This window comes from Temnothorax nylanderi, unplaced genomic scaffold (assembly GCF_030848795.1).
Source record: "Temnothorax nylanderi isolate EJ_2023f unplaced genomic scaffold, tnyl_v1.0 TNYL_tig0064_pilon, whole genome shotgun sequence".
NCBI lineage: Eukaryota > Metazoa > Arthropoda > Insecta > Hymenoptera > Formicidae > Temnothorax > Temnothorax nylanderi.
Window position 1 is genome coordinate 423437 of NW_027249126.1, and position 12762 is coordinate 436198.

Sequence of the window (12762 nt, forward strand, 5' to 3'; positions counted from 1 at the left end):
TGTACGATCAATATAGACTTTTAAACATAAATTAAAGCGTATTAAACAATAAAATCAGTTCTTTAGGTGAGTAAAACTTGCACCTCGGAGTTGTATTTGTAACCATTAACTCATCTGACGGATTTATCGCTATACGTGATACAAGATACGACATAAATATTTCTCTCGTTTTCCGTGCTTTTGTTTTTTGTTTTTCAGCGACCGCGTGCGTTCGCATTTGTGTTAGAGGGCGGCGTTTTCCCGCCGTGAAAAGAAGCGACGATTGTACATTCCCTTTTAACGACTCCTTTCTCGTCGCTGTCACTGTTTTCTGCGTAACACGCGCGTCAAGCTCTCGTTGCCTCTGCGCCGAATGCATTTTCTTTGTACCGACAAAACCCGTTTCAATGATTCTCGTGCAGAAATTTACTCGTTTAATAAAACCCGCGCTAGCTTAGAATAACGTATTGCGAATTCTTGGCAAGTTCCGAAATCTTTCCGATAAAAGTTAGCTTCCCAAACTATGCCCGCAAAAATCCCGAGGCCTCAATTACATACGGGTAAGTGCCATCGATCTATTCTATAAACTACGAAATATGCTTTACAACCTGATTTCACAAACAATGTTAACGATGTTACTCACCTAACGAAGGGACGAAAGTCAAACTGGACGAGGCTAGCACGAATCTGGAACAATACAGATATATACTGTTATTATTAGTCGCGCCAGAGTTTGTCGCGTAATTGTATAACTAACTTCGACTTTAACCAAGCGAATAATTAGCTACCATTTCCTGAAAGCTACAATATGTTGAAACAGTATATTGTGAAATGTGATAAAGTGGTCTATTGTATATAAACAGATCTGTAGATTCTAACAAATCGCGTCTATAATTGTACAATGTACCTAGGAAAGAAAAGCAAATCTTTTGGGATCAATATTCCTAATTGCAAAAGAATAATATTCTAAAACAAGAACATTTTCATACGCTTTATCAATTGTTCTATTTATTTTATATTTTTTATTAGTAATCGTACATACATGACGCAATGTGTCACGATTTATCTTCTGAATATAGTGACGTACCGGTTTATCTCACTGTGCTGAAGTAGTTATGCGATTGATTGTATAATTAAGAAAAATATCAAAACTACAAAGTAATGAAGACTGGCAGCAGTAGTATGGACTCGAGTTTGAGCAAACAAATTATCACATATCGGTTAAGCTGGTTTTCATGACAAGGAATGTACATTAGTACAGAGGACATCTTCGTGTCTCACCCGACGAATGGACACAGGAAGTGAAACTCGTATATACCCGCGAAGCGAAATAGTTTTCGCGGAAACATTGCAGTTTAATTGAGTGCTAGAATGTGGAGGACATGTTTCTCATATAACTAACCATTGCTAAAATTAAATTCTTATCGCCGCTAGCGTCGGAAGCAATTGGGAAAGTTTGTTTTAGTTCTGCTTGATTTTGAATGATACATCCGATATGTGCCTTTAAATTAGAAAAAAAGTTCGCACTCTGTCGTAAATTGACTAAACAAAAGTAGTCGTAATATTGTAGCAACAATTAAAATAATATCAAAAAATGAGATATTATAATTTTTCTCTGCAACCGTAGAGTCATTATAATTCCAGTTTTTTATTTTTATTTTTTTAATCAGTGAGAGAAACAGATATACCAGCGAGAGAATTGTCACGTGCTAGTTTTTTAATGAATAAAAATTATAGCACTAATGCATTTTGCAGGCACAAGGATACTTGTATTAATCTCATGAATAAAATCTTGTTTATCACATTATTCAACCTGCCAACGAACGTAGCAAAGCGCACAACATTTTTCTGAAACAGTACTAAAAATTTCATCGCGTGGAAGAGAACGGGAGAAAGCTCGCCCGGAGAAAACGTGAAAATAAATTTCTACGGCCAATCCGGTAACGCGCTAGAGGATTCAGGATTACTAAGGTTTTGTTCCGCCGTTAATCCTTTTTCGTCGTATTTCGTTTCAGTTAATTCCTGTTGGTGTTCCCCACGTGACATCATTTATTAAACCCCGAGAGGCGCTTAGCGTGCGCGTGAGTTTGATGGTAAAACACTGTAAAATGGAGAATGCAGTTCTTGCAGATACACATCGGTACAGATGACAACAAACTATCATCGGTTTTGTGTGCTCTTTAATATCTTCGACCAACGCTCGAATGTATCGCGTTGTATTTATTAATTTATTCAATATGCCAGGAAAAACTAAAAAATATTTTATCTAATCACGTATATAAATATTCCGCGTTTCTCTTTGCAGAGATTACTTAGCTTAAATTTTAATTTAATTTATATTATTTTAAAATTCGACTTCAATATCGAAAAAATATAGGTATATATTTACATAAAAACTACATAAAGAATAAAAAATTAGAGTTATATTTTATAATATAAGAAAAATATACTTTTTGTATATATATTTCCTTGCTCTGAAATGATAATAAAATTTAAGATAACAGAGATTTATACTTATTGTAACTATCGTAAACTATGCAAATTTTATAATGCTCTATTTGTGGATACACAGTATTCTACGGCGCTTCAGCTCGTCAAATATAGAAATAATTAACGTAATAAGTCCCTGAAGACAATCAGTATTCTCGTTACCGCCGCGTAACGTCATTTATCAGAGAACGTTCTCGGACGCACCGGATCTCAATTTGTATGACAAAGCCATCCGATGATTCGTGTCGCCGTATAAATCTTCCGCCGGCGAAGAGCGGAATTTTATAAGAGAGAAACGTGTGGATCGAATCGCTACAAAACAAATTGATTTTTCAAGGCCCGGGATAAACGGGAGACGGAGGGGGCTGGTGTGTCCGCGTTCAATTCAGGTATTTCGCAAGCGGAACAGTCGCATGGCATCGCGCAGGCATTTCCATTTCCGCGTGGAACGTTTGTGTATGCATAAAGCTCGAAAATACCCGCATGCATACGCCTTCACACATATCGAGTGCGACGGCAAGCGCGACGATCGCTCGTAATTTCATATCGCCCATTTTGGATGGGCAACGTAACGCAAACGCGGATATAACAGCCGATTTTCAGATTAAATATTATTAGATTTACGCGAGCGACAGCGTAAAAAAAAAATATTTATAGAAATGTCCATTTCGCAGCTTCACAACAATGCGCGCAACAAGTCTTGTCATTACGCTTAAAAACATTATATTGTATGTATGTTGAAAAACAAATGCATTACGGAATAAAATGTTAGTACACATTGGTAGGAAAGGCAATTGTCAATTATAAAAACAATTTTAATGAAACACTTAAAATCCATGTCTTGCCAAAATAGTTTCATTTTCCAACGAGCTGTACACGAGATGAGACATAAAGTAAAATGACACGATTCGGAATAAAGTTGAAAGTTTCTGTCACGATTAGATGTCGACGTGATCTTAATTGCCAGTGCATTCAACATGCAGGAATTTGTTATCATGGTTCGCACGCAAACGCACACGCCTTACGTACAGCGGACAAAAATTCCGGGACACGAATTAAAGCGCGAGGAAAAAAAAGAGAAGAAAAAGAAGAAACCCGGCGAATCCAGGTGGCGGACATATTTTTCTCTCCGTCGGAAGAGTCCGATAATCTGCCACCTGTTAGGCTTAAAAGTGTCGGACGAGTCGTTAAAGGGGTCCAGCGCTGGAAACCGGCCGCTGAAAAAAATGGCCGAGTATATGCGGCGCCCGGGGAACGGAGAAGGACACGCGCGATATATTTGCAGGCGAAAAACCGGCGTGGCGCCCGCGCCGGGGTGAATAACGGCGCCGTGCCGGAACGAGTCGCCGGAATTTATCGGCGCGATTTTTCGACGAAACAAAAATTGCCCGCTTTATTTCGCGTAGTAACAAAGCTCGAAGGCACGCGCGAATTGAATCAAATGGTAATTGAAAAAAAGATATAGAGGGGGAGAGAGAGAGAGAGAAGGGCAGGATCTGCAAGTATTGCACGGCCTTTGAACTCAATAAACGCCCAACGTTTCCGTGGGAAATTGTTGTAGGAAATTGCAGACTGATTCCTCCTCCTCTCCCTCTCTCCTTTCTTGACGCTCGTGTTCCTTTCTGAAAACCCGAAAAACACGACAATGTTCCAGACGTCGAAGCATCTTCCCAGGTGAACGAATATAACTTTTTCGCTTTAGTACTATATATCAATGCTCATTATAATAATCCAGCAATTTCCAATGGAACGCTCAGGTATCCGCCATCCACGTTTGCAAACCGCTATTGTTCTCCCTCGTATTTCACATCGATAGCGAAGACGAAAATAATTTCATTTTTCCGCGGTCTACCGACGCGACCGACGCGACGGCCGGTTCAACGGGTCAAATGGACACGCGCGACATGCCTCCGTGTCAGGAATGAAATTGCCCCACCGCCGCGCCGCTCGACGCTGGCTTTCCTGGAATTTTTATCGAAAGATCCCTGGCAAAAGCCATCCGACGCCGCGCCGCGCGGACACGAATTATTGCCACTGCGGAATTTTCATCCCGGTCTAACCTACTGGGAGCAGCAGCGGCGGCTGCCGCTGCTCACCTCCTCCGCTCGAATAATTTCCATTCCACGATTTGCTTAATTCTACCCCACTCGTTCTCTCCTCCGGCCAGTAATCTTCACGGAATTAAGAAAACCGTATTATCTCTACCGGTGAAGATCGATCGTCAAGGGATTATGGATGCCACAAGCTCCGTTATATTGAAAATTATATTATCGCGGATGTCGACAATATTTTTTTTCTACAAAAGTTAAACATTTTTTTTATGACACAAAGATTGTTTTTCAAAGATCGATAGATGCAATATGCCAAGTTTAAATTGGGACACTCTGACACTATACGATACAAATCAAATTTTGACATTAGTAACATATTTCAATTTTTGCAATTTAATTGGACGAACCTTTTTTTATACGAGCAGTGAGTTTTCATCCTGTACTAGTAATATTCCATTTAACTTGTATTTAATTTAGAATTTAATTAATGATTTGAATCATGCTCGAATTGTATTTTAGCGAGAAATATTTTTAAAAATTTATAATGCGATATAAAGCTACGGCGCAATTACGCGCATATACATATTAATAATAATGGTATGTAATTATACCTGTAATAAATACGAATTATGCAGCAAAGTAACATTAATCACATATAAAAAGTTTTCTCAAGTTAACGACATATTACATCACTTTATAAGCGGGTTTCAACAGCTTACTTCAACAGAATTTTAATTTTGTTGCAAAGTCACTTAAAGTAGAATGTTAAAAAGCCAAGAAAAAAGAAAAATTTCATCGGACAAAATTTTCACTAAAAAAAGTAGATGCTAAAAATGAATCGAAGAATCCATATAATAGATAACAAGACGCATAAATCAGAAATTCTGTGTATTACAGACCTTAGATATAAATTCTGAATATTTTTGCACGGATGAATTGATCTACTCCCTCAATGCTATTTCCTACAAACTTTTTATCAAACCAGCGTCATATCGGTGGTAGCGACGGTCTTTCTCCGCAAGCTTTCGGGGGGGAAAACCGCTCGCGATGTCATCGATTTCGCATCAGGGCCATGAAGAATCAACAAGGGTGAATCGATGGGACAACTTAATTAAGAAACGTTCCACAGGCTGCACAAGCTATTGCTCTCCGACCACTTCCTACTTCCCTTCATATCCTTTAATAATCGCGCTCATAGTGAGATCTGATGAGAGAAATTTCATCGGCAAAGTTTTGCGATTTTTTTAATCATTCCGGAACATCGAAAATGCGATATATACCAAATGGAATAGTTTCTTGAATAGTTTTATTTATTTGCAATCTGTGTATTCAAGCCTGCTTTTCAACCTATATCAAAATGGTTCATTGTGTCTCTTTATCGTGTTTGAATAAACTCCAAACTTTCAATGATTCAGAATTTGAAAAGTATATCGCTGAAAAGCACCGCCACGCGCCGTCACTTAACCAACTTGGGGTACCTCGTACGGGGACGGAAAATTTAACTGGGTCACGTTTCGTTTCGCCCTGCGACGGCGCGGCGGCGGCTCGTCCCGCCGTGAAATTGAGCTCGGTGCGCAACAGTGCCCGCGAAAGTGGACGGGCGAGCGAATTAAGTCGCCACGCAGATTGTCACATGGCGGGCATCAGACAGAACTTTATAATTGAACCTGCAAATTCGGCTGGAATTCACAGTCGCGCGAAATCCGCGGCCCGAAACGCAAACGTGGACGCAAAGGCAGGCGATAGCTTTCGCGAGCTACATTTGATTCGTTTAGTTCAAAATGTGGATGTGAGTGTAAATGACGCACACGAGTGTTAATGGAAACTAAAATTTCTTTTCAGAAATCCAATATTTTCTTGCGGATTCTAATGCCTCGACAATTCAATCGCTCTATCGCGAATTATGAAGTTATTAAACTTTAATTTTGTAATAATTAGCACTTTCTTAACCATAGAATACCAAGCGTCAAAAGAGTAAACATCAATCCTGCCGCGTGTAGTAAACGCTTTCTAGTTCCTGATCTCGTCGATACATTTACCCCGAATAATTAATCAAGCTGCATTTAACGTGCAGTTTAATGCCTTCACTACAGCAAGCGAGAAACCTAAGGTCAAACTATATCTCACTTAATTATCATGTTATTACAATACAGCACGAACAATATGTAGCACGAGTGGCAATTGCCACTCCTTTTTTTACACGCCAAGTAATAGCATACGTTGAACATACCGCATAATACTTATTTAATCTGGTTCAACTAATATTAATTGAGCTAATAAAATTTCTTTTATATATTGATCGCCCATAAAAACTTCTAATAATATAAACGATCAAAACATTTATGTTAATGCTAAGATTCAATATTTTACCTCAATGTTTTCTTAATCATAAAAGTTATATAAATTGAAATTTCTTAAGTTTGCAGAATTCCACTATAAAATTGTTTACATGCTATTTCTTCTAAATATTGCACGTGTGTGCAATTCTTTAAAAATATAGTTTTCTCATATAAACCGTACAAGAAACTAATTTCTTATAAATAGGTACATTACTGAAATACGATATCATTCTTTATAAAATAAGCAGATTTGTGCAAACTTGCTCAAATAAATATCCGTTTTAATCCGTTCGGAAAAAATACTTGTATAAATATCGTACACGATCCAAAACAATCCTCAAAAACCGATTTTCAGTCGCTTCATTTTTAGAAACGGCTTCATGAAGCAATTCAATGATATACACGTTTAAAGATCGATATAACATCGTGAATGACGTGCACATTTTTTTCAATTTCGATTTTTTAACACAAGAAACACGGAATTCTTGTTAATTTTTATCAGGAACTGTATAGAACTATGGAAAGTGCTATTAGAACTTTTAATATCTTTTTTGGAAATTCGCAGAATGTCGCGCTAACTTCATACGCTTACACACCTGTGGCAATGAAGTCTACCGCGATTATGAAGTCTAAGATGCACTCTGAGCCACGGCTAAAGCCAGTTCATAACGGTATACCTCAAACTAGTTAATGTCGTAATAATTTTCAATTGTGCTTCGCATAAAACCGTGCATTTATCGTGACCGCCATTAAACGTATAATTGCGGAGGGACACGTGCGCTCCCGGTCACGGAAATTTCCGAAATTAACGACACCCAAAGGCATGCGAAAAGTTTGGATGTTGCGACACGATTCGCGTCCCGAAAATTTCTGCGGCGATGCGCCGCGCCGTGACCGCGGAACTTTCGTTTTTGGCAGAGAGCCAGGAACCGCCCGCCCCACCGCTCGACCGGACCTCTTATCACTGCTCCTTCGATTAATCGATCGCGGCACGAAGCAAGAGTCGCGGGAAAGGAAGTAGTCCTCAATCAAGCACGAGAGAGGGAAAATTGGAAAGCGCTCGAGAAGTGAAGCATACCGAGATTAGAGAGTCGAAGATGACAGCCTGTTAACAGTGAAGAAGACGAGAAATCGCACGGAGCTTATTTGTCGCCGGCGTAGCTGTTTCCATTTCAAAATTGTTCCAGCAATACTTTGCGAAAGAAATAATGCGAGATATATTTCTGAAGATACGCGTCGAACTATAATTCCAGACAGATTTTTATGGACATCGCGTAAATTACGAAGAAACTTAAGAAATTAAAGATTAAAATTTTTACATAAAACATTTGGAAAAAAAATCCACTTATATATCCTACTATAAGCGCTGCTTAAGTTCTTCTCTTTATGGTCGTAAATCTCCGTCTATTTCGTGCAGACAACATTTGACAAGTAGCTCGAATGCTTGTATTTACACAGAATGTACATACGGGAAGTTAAGATCAATGCAACTCCAAAAGCGGTCTTGGCAAAGCCACGAAGAGCTCGACAATCTTCCCTCGACCAGCTATAAATTTAGCTGGTCTAGTCCTTCGAGTACATCGTAACTCTTGCGGCGGTGAGGTATAGGCCTGCCTCGGAAATTCACGAACATTGTTGCAAATTTGGCGGATATAAGTTGCGTATCCTCCGGGTAGAAGGCGCATCGAACGAAACTTGCAACTTTTGCCGTGCACAAGTACAAGTTGCGCTGACTCTGCCGAGCGAAGAAACGTAACAAGACAGCACGCAAACTTCTAATTAAACAGAAGACAGAACTCAACTTTAGCAAGAATAATTACTACAATCCAAGCGATAAATATGTATTGTCAGCTGCAAATTTCCCTCTCAATACCCGTGCAGCTATTATAAGTAACGAGATTTTCAAAATATTTTATTCACTCGAATATTCATTATGCATGGTTATCCAAAAGCTAACAGAATGTTATAAAAAGCAAAATTTTAGTAATTAGTAACTTTTATACAAATGTAATTGATACAAATGTAAATTAATACCTACAATTTTAGAATTTAATCGAGTTTGTAGATATAAATTGATCTCGAAAAATAACGATATCAGTAAGTAATTAATAGTAATTGAACTAACTAGTAAAATATATGTTCTCTTTTTTTTTCAAGAAAAATGTATTTTTACATTAAAAGCGACGTCTTATAAGTCCATATTTCATTTCGTTGAAGCGATCAGATGCTTTATGACGTCGATGTAAACTCAATCGGCTTGCAAATTGATTATCGTTGAAAAATATATTAAATCTTTAATGTATTTTCCCGAAGAAAACACGTATATTTCTCGTGCACCACTCAGCATAACCCAATTTCGTAGAAATCTCGCTACATAAAAATATCGTATCTGCTATGCGGTAAGAATATTATCAAAATTGTTGCAGTGAGAACGCGTTATTTATTTTTAAATAACTTGGCAAGTTTGTCGGATGAGTTTGCTCGCTCGCAAATGAACGTAGAATATTGATTACTCTTCTCTATTAGCGTGTCCTCCCACGAGAGCGTGTGCGATAGCATGCGCCGTACCGTATCGAGGAATCGAAACTGTAGCGCGGAGAGATAGGAACAGGTCCGAAATTAGTAGCCGCGTTATTCCACACAATAATATACTGTAACCCAATTCTCTTGTTGTTGTTCGCAGCAGCGTCGCGTGTACGTCGACGCGATTTGATTACTAGCAGCAATTCTCGCCGTGCTCGGATAATAGTTACAGAATTAATTAAATGTATTACCCAATCACACACAGCGAAGACTCGACACGAAATATCTTTGCACGGTAAAATTCAGAGTTAATACGGGGTGTTTGAAGCGAAGTATCGTAAAATCAATACGTCGCATTTTAAAGTCACTGAAATAGATTTTTTATATATTAAAAATACGGAGTTGAATATGTTCTATGTAAAAGGACGTTATTCATTTTTTTCATTTCTAGACAGGATATGACTTGTATAATACTAGTTCCGTTTTCAATACATCTCGATATAAGTCGCTTTAAGAAGATGCACCTTGCATCTTTCAGTTTTCACGCGCGCGTGCATGCATCCTTGCATGTTAGTAATATATTCTAAGAGTAATTCGTGATTCATCGACGACAGCTTCATCGATTGATCGAACACGTGTCAACGCGCGTCACTGGCGTAATATTTGAATGGAATGTGCTCGTGATTTACGTGGAGAAGTTCGCTTGTCACAGCGATAACTTAACGTATTCCTGATGCCCTCCTCCTTTCTGCTTGCATATACATATGCGTTCAGTGTCACGCGATATTAAAGTACGCTCCTTTGGCGGAATGCCAAATCGATGCTGCCACTCCTCTCTCCCTCCCCCTTCCCCGTTCTATCTCTCTCTCTCTGTTTCTGTCAGAAACCGATTTCTTCAGCGAAGTTTAGGGCGTCGTCGTTCGAGTACATAAAGTTTCCTCGTTCTTCTAAATGACGACTTTCTCCATTTCGGAGTTATGATAAATATCTGTCGATATTACATTATAAAAATACGTTTGCTGATACATACATCTGATATCTGTTACAAAAATATTCCGTCTGTACAAATAAAGAGCTTTAACAGTGGAAACAATAAAATTTAATTATATTTGATATTATATAGATAAACAATATTTTTTTTGTAAAAAAAGTCTAATCAATCTTTTTCTTACAGGAATTTTCTAAGAATAATTTTATAAAAGTATAGTCGAAGAATTCAAAAACTCGTGCAAAATTTTGTCAAAGTTAACCATAGCTCGAATCGCAAGTTTATCGAACGTATCAGATTTTCTTTTCAAAGTACGTGGGCGTCTACTGATTACGAATGCACAACCCGGTTCTTGAATTTCAAATTATCACTTGTCGAAGTCCGGACAAGTGACGACATCCAGTCGTGGGACGTATTACGATTGGGAAAACAATATCGCGCTGTTGTCGCGAGACAGGGATCAGCCTTCATTGTTTAATTCGACCAGAATTTCTCGGTAGCGATTAGCATTAAATGTCCACAGAAAAGTGTCTTCACGGTGAAACTTTGTTTAACCGTGTCACGAACACGAGTAACCCGGTGGAAGTCCCAGGATAGGAAACACTATCGCCGGGATGACAAGATTTCCGGCGTCCGTCACCGATATACGCACAACTTGTTAAACAAAGTAGCGAATGTTCAAAGTCTGCTTTTGGTACGAGCACGAAACGATCAAGTGACACGCTATTTTCCGAGACGCGCCAAAAGTGATGATGATAACAAAGTTCTACACCACTTATAATTGCTAATAACATTTAGTTTTAAAATATATATCATGCCATAAGTTCAACTAAAAACTGATAGATACATTTGTATCAAAAATACACGTTATTATAGATTCCGCGATATGAGAATCTCAAAACGCTCAATTTATTTCCTATTTAAACATTTACTCCTACAAGAAATGTCTATTCATATAGCTGCAAATAAATATTAGTTTATTAACAATCTGTATTTATATCTGTATTTATGTAAAGGACAAATTGCGGCGTGAAGGAACAAATTTCGCTCGATTGCACCTTCACGTGAATCGACTGAGCGATTTATGATGCGCGAGGACCACGCGATAATCGAAAAATTCGCTCGATCGCAACGCTCCGGCGAAATTCACGAGCGCGATAGGAGGGTGTCTAGAGCCTAGAAAAGGGAATGACTTTTCCCAGAAGGTCTCCGGTAATGCTGTACGTTCCTAGACCACAGTCACACACGTACACGCGCGGGCCGTGTGAGTCTTTCGACGTGGGTGTATGCGGCCCACATAACTCCTAAGCATACCTGAATTCACGCGCGCGTATGTGTGCACCGAGTGTTTATAGGAACGTGCGCACAGAGCGAGTGTATATGGGGTAGAAAGCTGGGGCACGGTGGTAACGTCCCGGAAGCCAGGATCGATATCCAGACACGCCATCACCACCCCCTCGGCTCTCTCCCTCTTCTCTTGTGTCTCCCTCTCCTTGTCGCTCTTCCACCCTTCATTCTCCATCCTAGAGACTCTCGCGTCTGTTTATTTTTCCCTTCTGCCGTTTACCCCGCCGTCAGGAGGGTTAATGGACCCACCGGGATGTCTTCGACGATGCGAACGAACTCGCCGCTCGTGAGGACCAGATTTTTCCTTCCGCTGCATGCAGCGTAGCGCCCTTTTGCTTCCGTGACCACGTCAAGAAAACATAATGAACCCGTGTTCGGTGGAACAATAGGCGAGAATTCGAGCCTTCAGTAAAGTGACGATCAACTCTTAGTGCAACCGTAATGGGATTGATAAGAAGCACGTGATGGACGTAAATAATGATACAGAATTAACTACATGATTATGAAAGAACAAACAGCATTATTATTATAAAGTAGAGTGAGATTGTAATAGCGAATGAATATCGATGTGCCATTTCATAACTAAAATAATTTGCTGGTTTTCATTTTGATATTGCAAAATTGTTATTTGTTATTGAGTAATTTTTTCAACACAGTATCAATTTTTCTTTATTTTGGTGTATATTACTTGTGACAATACAATTAAATCCAATTCTTTGTCATATCCATATATTAAATCTAATTTTTATGTACACCTATATATTATATATATTTTTTCAACTTTGTTTTAACATTATATTGAAACTATTTGTGTTAATAAAAAAAATTATTGCAAAAAAATAATCTATGATATTTTATACCCCAAAAGCAGTATAATACATGAACAATCACATTTTTGATCAGCTAAGGTACCATCGCTCTGGATTTTTATAACATCATAAACTATCCTGTATAACACAGGGTATGGCTGGGAGGAAACAAAGGAAGTCAAGGGTGAAGCAGATAATAGCGCCTGCCCCTTTTTCAAACGAACTCGAAGTACTCC

At 38.7% G+C, this 12762-nt stretch overlaps 1 protein-coding gene across 1 annotated transcript in view; it reads right to left on the reverse strand.

The window, feature by feature from the left end:
- LOC139773552 (RNA binding protein fox-1 homolog 2) overlaps window positions 1–12762 on the reverse strand; it is a 256877-nt gene that overhangs the window by 209585 nt on the left and 34530 nt on the right. Inside the window, exon 2 of the mRNA XM_071708067.1 lies at window positions 623–666. The gene's annotated coding sequence lies outside the window, so the exon portion shown is untranslated. The remainder of the gene's footprint in view (window positions 1–622; window positions 667–12762) is intronic.